Source organism: Cygnus atratus, chromosome 3 (assembly GCF_013377495.2).
Source record: "Cygnus atratus isolate AKBS03 ecotype Queensland, Australia chromosome 3, CAtr_DNAZoo_HiC_assembly, whole genome shotgun sequence".
NCBI lineage: Eukaryota > Metazoa > Chordata > Aves > Anseriformes > Anatidae > Cygnus > Cygnus atratus.
Genome location: NC_066364.1, coordinates 2,080,624 through 2,093,474, shown reverse-complemented (window position 1 = coordinate 2,093,474; position 12,851 = coordinate 2,080,624). Strand labels below are relative to the sequence as shown.

Here is a 12,851-nt window from a genome sequence, read left to right as displayed (position 1 = left end):
ACGGGTGGTATTTATTATCTGTATTTGAGAGCAGCACCGGAGCCTTTTTATTAAAGACACGGAGCAGAACCAAGTCCTGGGCACTGGAAAGGGTTTAGTGGAGGTGCTGAGGTGGTCCTGCAGCAAACGAGGAAAGGAATAATTGGAGTCCTGGGTGAGAAGCAGCATGTTCCTCCCCTACCCAGGTGTACGATAGAGAATTGTTTGTACCAGAGGCAGGGATCCAACTCTGGTGGGAAATACCTGCAGCCGTGCGCAGCTGGCTCCGGGCTCTGCCCTCTGCTACAGGCAGCCAGAGAGGCTGGGAAGGATCCTCGCACACATTTGGGACGCTTCCACCCAATGTCCTAATATAACAGCAAGAAAAAAGGTCACAAGTTAAAAGAAAAAGTCATTTAGGACAGCGAGTTGTGGGGAAAGGGGGAATTTAGGACTTCCCCAGCCATAAATTTCTGTCAGGTTTCTCTCTGGCCCAAACCTGTTCAGCATAGCCTTGATGTTTCCAGCCACTCGCGGAGCTACAAGAAGCCCCACCAAGCCTGCTGGGCCATGGCAAGGGGATTTGGGGACGGCAAAGCTCAGGCTGCCAGCGTGAGAACAGGGCTGATAAAGTCACGCTGCAGTTAACGAGGATTTCCTGCTTCTGAAGCTGCAGAAACAGTGGTGGTTTTTTTCTCGGAAATTAACTAAAAGTGTCAGTATGGTGAGCGCAAGTCGCAGGAGAAGGAAGTAAAAGCCAAATATGAAAAAAATGCGGTGAGATCACGGCACACAGCTTCGGCCGTGGGTCCGATCCTGCCCCCTTGCCTGCCTCCAGCCCCAAACGGGATGCCTCAGAGGCTCGTCCCGTCACCTGGCTGCTGAACCCAGCCCCTGTGCTGAAAGCTTCTTGGTCCTGAGGCTGGCCCTAAACTCAAGGCGCTGCACAGAGACCCACAACACCCTCAAAACCAAAACAGCCCGAGAAGAACAAGCCGACAGACATTAAAAGCTCAAAACCCTTAACCCAGACGCTCGCGGGGCACTGCCTTTCCCCCCCCCACGCAGGAATGCTCCATCACGTTGGATAGCCATAAACCTCACAGATCCTCAAATAACATGCACTGTAGATATGCAAAAAAAATTAAATAAATAATAAGGTTTTTTTATGCTCTAAAGCTTTTGCTCCATCATTTCAAACCGTGGCGAAATCTAACCTGTGATTCTGAAGACAGCCAGGACCGAGGAGATGTTTCAGTGGGCGTCACATCGATAAACTGATGACAATAAGTTTGATTTCGAGTCAACGAGGCCACGCCGGTACCACCTGTTGGCACCCGCGCTGAAAGGGGCAAGTGACCCCGCAACCGACAGCCAAGCCTCGTGTTACGGGCTCAGCCATCATCACCTGTGAGCTGTCACAATAAAAACAGCAAAGAGGAGTTTTAAGAGGAGTTCTGCTGTTTACCTGGCTGCAGATTACCAGGGAAACACGCTGGAGATTTCCCCTATGCAAGGTGAGAGACCTTCCTCGTTACTGCCTCAACGTACCGCCAGCAGCACTGATTATAAGAACCTCCAGATGCTGGGAGGCAATAATTAGGTGAATTAAGGCAAGGAAGAGCTAAACGATTTGCCCAGGGCCACCGAAGGCAGTGACAGAGGAATTAGGGGTGTTGAGGAGTCTCCTGCTCGCAGCCTGGTCCCGAAGCCCTAACACAACCCCACGGGACCACCTCCAGTCACCCTGGAGATGGGGTAACTAATTAAAAGAGAGTCACGGGATGTAAGCGAGCAGTTAGATGTTTAAATTAATTACTTCTGCCTCAAAAGCATCCCAAAATTGTAGCAGCAAGAGCTTCTCCTTGCAGCATCCCCCTCGTACAGCTCATTACCTGCACTCAGCCCCCGCTGCAGCTCTCCACATCTCCAGCAGCAGAGATTTCCTTGGGAGGGGTTTCTGGCAGCCCAGCTCGTTTTTGACATTAGGAGGTAATAAAAAAAGGAAATTCATGAATTGGCTGCAGCAATTTGAGGGAGATTTGTGGCCATAGCAACATTACCACGTGCCGCAGGGAACGGCAGCCACTTCGATCCTCTTCTTCCCTACCCTCTCCACACCCCAACGAAGCGAGAAAACGTCCCCCAGATGCCCGTGTGTGCTCTTCCCTTCACTGTCTTGGACCTGAAATCACCAAAAAGTCCCTAGGGCACTTCAGGAGGTCGTCCGGCTCCTGTGCCACCAGGAGGGGCTCCCCCAAGGGACCTGCACCCCCTGGAAGGGGGCTGAGCACCCGCCCACCGCTGCTCCCAGTGAGGCGAGTGCACGGCGGCGATGCTTTGGCAGAGGACGAGCTGAGGGCACTAGCCGTGCTAGCGGCAGCTAATAAACTAACTCTTTGCACAATGTCAACCTTGTAAAGCTGTTTATCGCTGCCTTATGTCACGCGGCTGCTGCCTTCCTCCCTGTCAATCTTAAATTCACCCACAGGGTCTGGAGAGCCTCTCGCGACGCGTCCATTTCGTGCCCAGCCAACGACCCAACAGGGCTCTGAGCTCCCCTCGGGCCTGCAGGGGCTCCGGAAACACGAGAAGCAGAAATCAAAACGCTGAGAAACGAAGCCACGAAGCCGCCTGCCCGCCCCCTGCTCCGTGTGCCTCCTCCGAGCTGCGGGGAGGCGCAGATCCGTGCTCGCTATTTTTAGCTCTGCGCATCAGGGGGGAGCCGACTCGTGCTTCCTGCCCCCCCCCTACCCCGCCACAACATCTGGGCTCTTCACGGTCATCCAAACTCTTTTTCAGCCCCCCACCCCCACAACACGGAGCCTGGAACGCGGCAAGGTGGAGCACCGGAGGGGAAGAGGCAGCAAACTTTCCGAATTAGCAGCAAACAGAGCCAAGGCTGCAGCAATCCCCCAGCTGGGACAGCTCGGCAGCAGCGATCGCAATCTGCCCGCTTAATTTGGCCCCGCGGTTTCTATCAGGAGCACGCTAGGAGGAAATTCTTGTACGGCAGTTAAAGCAAGGGGGGTGTCGGATGACTGGGGTTTTATTCCCAGCTGCATCTCAGACCTCCTGCGCAACCTCGGGGGATTGGCTTCATCTGCTCCAGCTCCCCCGCTCGCAGCATTCCTCGGTAAGCCACGAGGGACCTCACGGGTTACAAATAGCAACCGAGGCTGGAAATATCATCGAGAGCGACTTCCCGTTCAATAGGATGTGAAGCGTCTTACAGATTCGCCTGTAACAAGACCAAAGGACTTCCTTACGCCGAATTGATCCAGCCGGTTCCTCCGAGCATCCCACTTTTACAGGGATGACAGGGGACACCCACGCCGTGCCCAGAGCCCCACGCCCCCAGGAAGCCTTATTTCAGGATTTATTTCCCTAGATGGTCTCAGACAACGGTCTTGGGAGACATGAAGGGAAAATAAATAAATAATTAAAGCATCGTGGCTGGTCTGGCTTAAATTATTGCCTAAGTCTGACTCTGAAATAAAACCTCAGCGTGGGAGCGAGCCATGCCAGGAGCACGCAAGAAATCTTCGCGGAACCCTCCTGACCCCTCTGCTTCAATCAGACCCAAACTGCAGGGTCCAAGACGAAATAAAAAGGGAGGGATGGCAAGGCACGGATGAGAACATGTTAAATACAACAAAAGAATAAAAGCAAGGAGGAAAGGGGTGCTCATTTCTTTAACCTCCCTAACGTAGCTCTGAAATTTAAGATTTAAGATTGTTCGAACTGAAGGTATCCTAGTGCTGGGGTCTTCTAGTTTTTCCTTGCAGGGGGCAGTGCAGGGGGGTATTTCTTTGTAAAATGTTTGGAGATGCTCAATCAGATGACCAAAACCAACCTAACGTGTGCACCGTTCGGTTCAAAACTCTCGCACCACATCGACGGCAAATTGTTGGGACAATGCACTCACTCCTCGGAGTAGCTTCAGCGCCGGAAGAGTAATTTGGGGGTAACCTGGCAGGAAAAGATGCAGCAGCACCCGTTATCGGGCATGCAACCACCTCGTCTTGTGTACCCATCCCCACCTGCAGCACGGCGATCCAGTTACTCGGCGTCTGTGCTGAAGGATTCGCAGCTCGGGGCTTTGCCAGCTCCCTGGAAGAAAGGCAGCGGCACCGCAACGCTTCGCGCTCCTTTCAGCCAGCGGGAAGGCAGAGCACACAGCGCCGAAGCAGCCAGAGAACAGACAAACAGCGAGGCTTTGCTTTTGGGGCGAAGTGTCACGAGCACCTCCCGGTCGCGCTGACCTACTTTGCTCCTGGGCTCCTGCTGGACGCAACTCCTACAGCTCTGAAATCTCGCTGAAAAAGAAATTATTTCTTCAAAAATACTCTCTATTCAGAATACAGCACGGGTGGGGCTTTCCAAGACCACTCCAGGTTCCACTAAAATAATTGCTATTTTTGCTGCTGGATTCGGCGAGGGCAGGATCGGAGCAATGCTTAGGAAAACCCACCATGCAACTTCTGCCTTTCCTACAACATCTCTTGGCTGACGTCCACCGAAGGTTAAAATCTCTGCGCTCTTTACAGGATGAACGGGCAGACTTCACTTCGCAGGGCGAAAGCTTTCCCATCGGCAGGAGTTTTTCCAAAGTCATCATTCAGGCTAGCCAATCCAAACAGAAACCCCACAAAGTACATGGGAACCGTCAAGAGAAACAGGCTGTGCGGTGCGGGGCACTGCACGTAGAGCTGCGGCAGAGCAACCTTGCTCAAGCCAGAGCCTCTTTGCTCAAGCGATCCACACACACACACATCACAGGAAGTCAGGGCAAACAGCACGGTTGTTGCCTAAATCCCTGCCAAGCCTGCCTCCACGTTTATAGCACCTTGTGTGGTCAAAGCCAAGGCTCTGCTTGAGTCAAACTTCTACTTACGGATTTATTTCGAGTCAAATTCAGAAATCTAGTACTGAATTAGAGTTTGCAAAGGGCAACAGGCTAAATGCTCCCTCCCTAATAACGGAGAGCCAAGGAGGCTGATACATTTGCAGGGCAGCAGTGGCGCAGAAAGGCGAGAGAACCCCGGGTTCCCACCACTCCTCAGACTTCCCCCGTTGGCAACGTCACCGAACTCTTCCTAGGACCAGATCCTGCTGCACAGCCCCGTTTTTAAGCACAGGGCTGGAAGCCCAGCAGAGCGACCTTCTTTCATTTTTAAGCAAAGAACTTCATAAACTTTTCAAGCCGAAGTTTCCCAAACAGCAGCCAGGACTTTGAATCAAGACGCCGGTAGCAGATTCCTCCTGTAGCCCAACCATGGCGTGATGTCTCCACTTGCCAAACACCTGCTCGTCAGAAGCGAAGCCTGGCGCTCCGCAGCATGAAACAGACTCTGCAAAAAAAACACACGAAGGAACCACGCAAATGAGCCATTTGTTCAGGCTCCCCGCGCAGCAGCCCGTCCCTCGGTGGATCTGATTTCAGACGAGCAGCTCCCGGGGAGCGCATCAAGGTGGAGAGGCACGACCAGAGCCCCGAGAGCTTCATCCAGTTGCTCCATCCCGAATTCTTCTACATCTTGTCCCCCAGTGAGCTGCTCTGATTCATCCCAGCACCAGCAGCAGGGCCGTAATTAGGGAATGAGAGCGCTGGAGAAAGCACACGTATGAATCAACGGTCGCAAGCTGACAGGGCCCCTGCTCCCCCCAGTCCCAAGATCTCAGACTTCCACGGCAGCTGGCATTTAACTGCTCCGATGCGCCACGAAGATGTGCGGTGACAAGCAGCTACATGCCAGTAACATCAAACAGAGCTGTCTTCAACTACGACGCCTCCATTTCGTACTGCACAGGGAAGCTCTGGGGCTTCTTTAATTTTGCACCACGCATTTCGTACAGCGCAGGCTTGTCCAAAGCCTTCCCATCGAAGAAACCCAAGCTAGGAAGCTTTACATAACACAGAAATTTTGGGAGAGGCAATCACGTTACGGATGGCAGGGTGAGATTAATGTAGGCTCAAACGAAGTCTTCACCTTCACTCCAGCTGGGGACCACAAACCTGGCTCCAGTCTTCATCCAGACGCAGAAACTGATGCCTGGTGAACAGACAAGCCTCGTGCTTTGACTTCTTTGCAAACCATTGCTTGTTGTCGTTGTTTTTCTCTAAAATATCAGCATCTCCAGGGATGATCAACAGGGTCTGCTAAGCAGAACAGCCTGAACAACTGTACATAACACTCATATAATAATATTATACACAGGTACTTCATTCCCACACATTTATATGCCGACTCCAGAGGGTACTGGTACACCAGAAGTGCTGTATCGACACCCAGCAGCTTGCTCCTTCAGCCCTGGTTGTTGTTTTTTTTTTTGAAGTATGGGCGTAACAAGAAATGCGCATACATGAAAGGCGACTCAAAGATATCTGGCTGACCTAAATAATGGTAATTTCCTGGTAATTTCACATAACAACTTCGGAACTTGCAGTACCTCAAGCAATCAATGCGCACTGGGCACGCAGATAAAAGCTGGTGGCTTTTAACTTCGCTGTCTGAGCCATCCCTTCTGCCGTGCGCATCTCTGATAAGTACCCAGCTGCTGCAGAGGAGAACCACAAGACCAAAGTCTCAGATATCCTTTTGATTTTATTCAGCTTCTGGGAGGACAAACTCTCCGGCCTGCCAAAATGATGGAGAAGCACTACAGGGGGTAAAAAACGGTGACTTGCTTTCATCAGGCTGCAGGGTGCTGTATCACTGGAAGAAACCCCATCCAGGAAAGGTGCGCATGGAGCCTGGAAGTACGGCGTTATCTTAGGGATCTGGATTAACAAGGAGGTAAAATTTTGTTCGCAACTGGGAAGTGAATTATCGGACGTGAATGGGAAATTCCTGCTGACAGTACACAGGCATAAAGATACCTGCTTTTAGCACATTTTGTCTATTACCCTCATCTGCATCTGGTTCTGCTAACACAAGATGTTTTACGTGCCTCAAACAGGTTTCACTACTCATCTTTTATTTCTCAAAACAAACAAGCAAAAAACCAAGCCCCCCACAACACCAACATTTTTTATCAGGTATTCAAGTCCTCAAGTCCTGGTCACAGCATGAAGAAACCCAGTTAACAAGGTATCATCTAAGGCAACCTGGTGCTTTTTAACTTCTCCTTTGTTCACAACAAGCAAGCAGCCTCGGTCCCTCTCCTTCAAAATCTTAAAGCACGAGGGATTTCATTTTTGAAGCAATTTAATGGATTAAATTTGAGAATTACACCCCCCGCCTGCCTCTGCCTTTTGGCTCCAGTGCTCCCAGCACCCCAAAAGCGTGCTGAGGCCACCCGGTCCCTCTGGTGATGCACAGACATGGGTTTCCATCGGCACTGCGCACCCAGCCCTGGGCCAGGGCTGCCTCGTGTCCAGAACTTGGAGATAAAACTTTCTGGTGACACACTTTGCTTGGATTCCCCAGGTTTTCGTTCCACATTAAGCACTGAGCACATTAGCAGGGAAGGGGATTTGCCAGGATGACATCGATATTTGCAGACTGACATCAATAGTTGAGGGTGCAAAGACAAAGAACCTGTCTTGTGACATGCAATAACACAAAAATCAGAGTTTTAAAGTGGCAGAAAGGACTAAAAAAAACTAGAAGAGAGGCAAATCCTGCCATGGGAAGACCAGCTGCTATCAGCAAGCTGAAGGACAACATTGCTGTGCAGCACTGCAGCATGAACAGAGATGGCCCCAAGAACATGGTCCCATCTTGGAAGAGTGCCTCATCTGGAAGAGTTCAGCCCCTACACAGGGAGAAGACAAGAATAAAAATGCACAAGCGGATAAATAATAGGAACAAGGACTAAACGTAGTGCCTGTGCCTACAGCAGTAAGTTAAATCATGCCTGAGCTGACCCAAACAGCCCCGAGGTAAGGGTCAGGAAGTGGCACAGGCTGGGGACTTCTCCCAAAAGAAGCTAGGTCAGGGCTGTCCTCACGTGGAGGCTGTTTAACAATGCGATTGTGTCCAGATGGTGCCAGGAGGGCTCAGGCCAGGGAACGGGTCCTGGCACCAGCCAGTGTTAAGCTGGAGGTGCTGAGGTTTCCTTACTCACCAAAAGTCTCTGTCTCAATGCGCCAAAGTTGCACCACTGTTCGCAATAGTCTCCCATTTCAGAATGACCTACGAGTCCAGATTTAGCACCGTAAGAAATGATGATGGGGGAAGTTCCAGGAAAATCTGAGTGCACTAAAAAGGCAAAGGGAAAAGGCCTTCCCCATCCCCATCCTCCCCAAGAGATACACAACATGTTAAAGCCTTTTTTTTTTTTTAAAGCAGCAGCATCTTAAAACTGCAAAACTGATGGAAGAATGAGATCTAATAGGACCACAGCTCCCTACTGTTCCCTGATAAGGGACCAGCAAGGAGAAGGGTGGCAGCCCTCAGTAGCACTGCACCCTGACCGACCAGGGGAAGTGCTTGGGGCTGGATGGGGAGGAGACAAATACTTCCATGGGGGTAAATCTTCCAAATACATCAACGTTTTGAGTGTCTGCTCACTTAATACTGGAAAGAAATGCATGAACTCCCTGTAAGAGAGCACACGGAGCTGCTTCACATCCTCTCTGGTGGGCAGGACCTGCTCTCTGCGGGATTAGCACTTAGCACCTGCCCTGCAGCGACCCGCACGCTCTGTTTGATCCCATCATGAAGAGAAGAAAGCGTTCCCTGAAAAGGTCCCTGCCAACCGGCCACCATCGATGACTAAAACATGCTTTATGCAATGAAAGATTTGAGAAAAATCCATTCTCTGAGCAGTTCAGGAGACACTTGAAGGCTTCTCTACGGTGTATATTCCAGCATGACCACTGGGACACCTCAGCTCGAAGGAAGCATGCACTCCTGGCCCCAAGAGCTTTCAGCTTCTGACTGATAATCCCTGTCCTCTTGCCTGGGGAAAACACTTGGCCTATGGGGAGAAGAAATTCCTGGCTTAAAGAAAAAAAAAATACATTAATGCTTTTCTTTCCTGAAGTGCTCTGAAACCAACGCGTAACACCAGGAACCAGCCCACTGCCCATCCCCACGTCCACCATTTTGAGTGTCCCTATTTTAAAAAAAGCTCTTGGCTTTGGTGTCTGCTCCTGGCAAAAAGCGAACGTGTACCCGAAGGTTTCCAGTTGTATTCACTTTGTGAACTCAGCAAAATGGACTGAAAGAATAGAAAAATTTAAAATTTAAAAAGCGGGTTAACAAACTGAATCGTCAGGCTAATTAAACCCGATCTAATAAGCCCGTCTATCCTTTACCTATAATTAAATAAGGAATTCATTAGAGGGGAGCGGTATGATTTTAATGCCAACAAAGGAGTATTATCACGATGCCTGTGACTGCTGATAACCGCATACAAGGGTCGTGCAACTCACACAAGCTTCGTGTATTTACTCATGGGCTCAAACCAATGCTGAGACATTAATTCTTGATGCAAATCAAAGCTGCCCAAATGAATTACAGGCACAGAGAACCTCAGCCTACCAAACAGAAACAAAACTACATAATTTGTTAAAGTTCTGTGACGTGTTTCAGTAGAAAGGGTGACTTCAAGATGCAATATTACAGGGTCTAGCCTTAAAAGCACATCAAGGTGTTTTTACAGAGAAATTGCATATAGTCCGTGATGCCTGAGAGGAACTGTGGGTCTCTCACTCCTGCTCACACACTTACCTAGCAGCCATCTGCTGGAGTGCAGCTGGAGCACAAGTGTTCCCCTGCTAGCAGAAATTGGAGGATGAACACGACTTTAAACGTGAATACACAAAAAGAACAGCAGCTTGAGAGGAGGAAAATTACTCAAATTTCATTGCTTCCAAATGTCTGCAGAAGCAGCATCTTTGCCCTTCACTCAAAGATCGTAACACTTGCTTTTCTTCTTTATCTCCATTTATTGATTTTACAAGGAAAACCAGGATCAGAGCATTTGCCAGGAAGGATGAATTATGTGCATGGATTCGAGAGGTTCAAAGCAGGCTTGCCCTGAGATCTGAGAATCAAGTTCTAAGCAAGGTTATTCAGCCTTTAGTACATCCACAGAGAAAAAATCCACGAGAAAACAGGTTCATGAGCTACTCAAACTTTCCTTTGTTTTTGACCATTTTTGGAGCATCTTTAAAACCTTTACATTCCACAGAAACATTAACTTTCTCATCGAAGATTTCAGAAAAAGGATAAACAAAAATTGCAATTTCCTAAAAGCATAGAAGCGGTTTTTCTAATTTATTGCTTTATTGCTTTAGAGGATAAAAAAAAAGCACAAAGAAACCAAAATATTACGTGGTTTAAAGTTATTTTAAATTTAATCCAGCTCTGCTAGACTGAAGTTATCCTACTGTGTAGAGGGACAGGAAAGGCAGATTCCTCCTGATGATGTGGTAGGTTTGCTGTGCACCCCGAAAACAAACACAAACGTGGTAAGTGAGACAGAACACCCGGTACCCAGTCAGTATGCCCACATCAAAGGCAAATAAATGGGGCATGAATAAAAGCAAGCCAACACCTTGTGACAAGAGCAAGAATCTCTGGGTACTAATCCAGTGCTCACATCACTATGAGGTCATTTGGGGAAAGCTATTCTAAAAGAAGTATTCATAAAAAAAACAATTAGCTCGACCATACTACACCTCTATTTACAGAAGCGACCTCTTTCAAATTGGCTTAATTTTACTCTGGAAGTAAATTAAGGCAAACCTTCAGGCAAATTTCATTCCGAGTAAGAACCAAACTTCATAAACTTCAAGCAATTGAACCAGCCAAGTTGAATTCAAATTAGTGTGCTTGAATATGCAGATGGACCATGAACCTCAAGGCAATTCTTCCAAACATCCTATGGCACCCTCAGCCCTGCTTTCTGTTCCCAAACCAAAGGCTCAGCATCACCGTCCCTGGGGGTGTTCAAGGAGAGGTTGGACATGGTGCTTAGGGACATGGTTTAGTGGGTGACATTGGTGGTAGGGGGATGGTTGGACCAGATGAGCTTGGAGGGCTTTTTCAACCTTAATGATTCTACAACACCTTAAAGCCCATGTGGTCCCAAAGAGCCCCCACTAGGTGACCTGTTCGGGCCCAGGCTTCCCCCAGTCCCATCCAGCCTGACCTTGGGCCCTGTCAGGGATGGGGCACCCACAGCTCCTCAGGGCAGCCTTTGCCAGGGCCTCGCCTCCTTCATCGTGAAGAGTTTCTTCCTAAAATCTAACCCAAATCTACTCTCTTTTAGCTTACCATTACCCCTTGTACCCCTAAACAACCCCAGCCCTCAGCCTTTTTTCCCAGGAGAGGTGCTGCAGTCCTCTAAGCCTTTTTGAGGCCCTCCTCTGGAAGGGCTTCTTCTAGACTGCCTTGCAGTCGATGATCATCCCTGTGCCTCCTGGACGGCTGTATTTCCGCAGAGCTGTGAACATATAGCTGTCTGGGGCTTCGAGATCCTGCAAATGGAAAGCATTACACCATGCTTAGGGCTATTATACTTGCGCATTGAGTGCCGTAGCCCAGCAGCCAGCCGTTAAGAAAAAAAGTTGAGACACAAAGCTCTCACAAAATAGCTCAATGGGAGGTTTCTGTTCAAAAAACGGGAGACTAGGGAATTGGAAAATATTAAGGAATAACAAATTCATCTTCCAAGTTCATTTCACTGCATCAACTCTGTTAAGCAAAAAAGACTGCTTAGAGGATATGAATTGAATTAAGCACACCAGTTGAGGGAAAACACGACACAGCGGTGAGGGGGAATAACTCAGCCAGCTTCAGAAAAGCAAATCTGCTAGGAGAATGAAAAGGCCACCGGGGCGGGCGGACAGCAGAGGTCAGGCATGAAGAATGGACTTCCAGCAAGCTTTTAAAGCAAGGGATGACTGAATACCAGCTCAAGCTCCCGAGGCACAATTCAACAACTAAATCCAGGCCCAAAGGAAAGGCCTACAACAAGTTCAAGTAAACAAGACAGAGATGGGGAAAAAATCCTCAGAAGGGCCATATTCAAGACGTACAGAAGGAAACAAATCATGACAAACTTGTTGATCTCTTCTGATCCAGGCACAGAAGAGCCCCAGAGCTAAAAGTAGCTAATACGCAGCTGGGAGAACGCAACACGTACGATGGCTCCCCATATTTGAAGAGAGAGGAATTATCTGTCAATGGTACACAAGGCTGTGCTTGGAATGACAGAACTGCAATTTCAGAGGCGTAATTTTGAGCTCTCTTCAGATGAAGCTCTGCTGGAAGATCAAAAAGACCCCTAAGAGCAGGAGTAGGAGTCTCATTTTTCAGCAAGAGAAGCCCAGGATGGTGCACAGGGGAGCAAGGTTCAGGCTGACAGTCTCCCTCGTTACTCATCTCAACGCGAAACAAACTTTGTGTGAGATTTCTCTAGTTTGCTTCATTTCCTCTTACAAGGCCCTGCTGGAAGCCACCCACCCTTTATTCCCCCGCCCAAGGCTGCTGGTCCTGAAGGACCATTGCCACAAGAGCTGCATGCCCTGCCAGAAATGGGGCACAGTCTCCTCGGTTGGGAAAGGGGGTGAGCAGGAGGCAATAACCATAAATATAAAGGGACAGTGAAGCAAAATTTGTTTCCAAATACCATGCAACACTCTCCCTGACATTTCTCAAACGAGCATCGTGCCTGACATTTCTCAAATAAGCGCCACGAACTCTTTAACACAAGAAATAACGAGAAAGCCTCCTCCGGCTGAGGCCTGCTCTGGGAATACCCCTCCCAGCACATCACAGGCAGCCTGAGGGCAGCTGGAAACACAGCGCCCTAAGCTCAAACCTCCACGGTTGCGTAAAGAACAAATGACTATTAGGATGCTCAGATGAGCTCATCTCTTGTTCTCAGACTTGTTGGTTAAGTCACTGTTG

The 12,851-nt window shown here is 49.1% G+C and overlaps 1 protein-coding gene across 20 annotated transcripts in view; it reads right to left on the bottom strand.

Annotated features, from left to right (window-relative positions):
• The window catches only part of EXTL3 (exostosin like glycosyltransferase 3), a 130,537-nt gene that overhangs the window by 60,229 nt on the left and 57,457 nt on the right, over nt 1-12,851 (bottom strand). For 2 of the 20 annotated variants that reach the window (XM_050709579.1, XM_050709585.1), the window contains one exon: nt 244-347. The exons of the other annotated variants lie outside the window; for them this stretch is intronic. The gene's annotated coding sequence lies outside the window, so the exon portion shown is untranslated. The remainder of the gene's footprint in view (nt 1-243; nt 348-12,851) is intronic. 20 annotated transcript variants of the gene reach the window in all.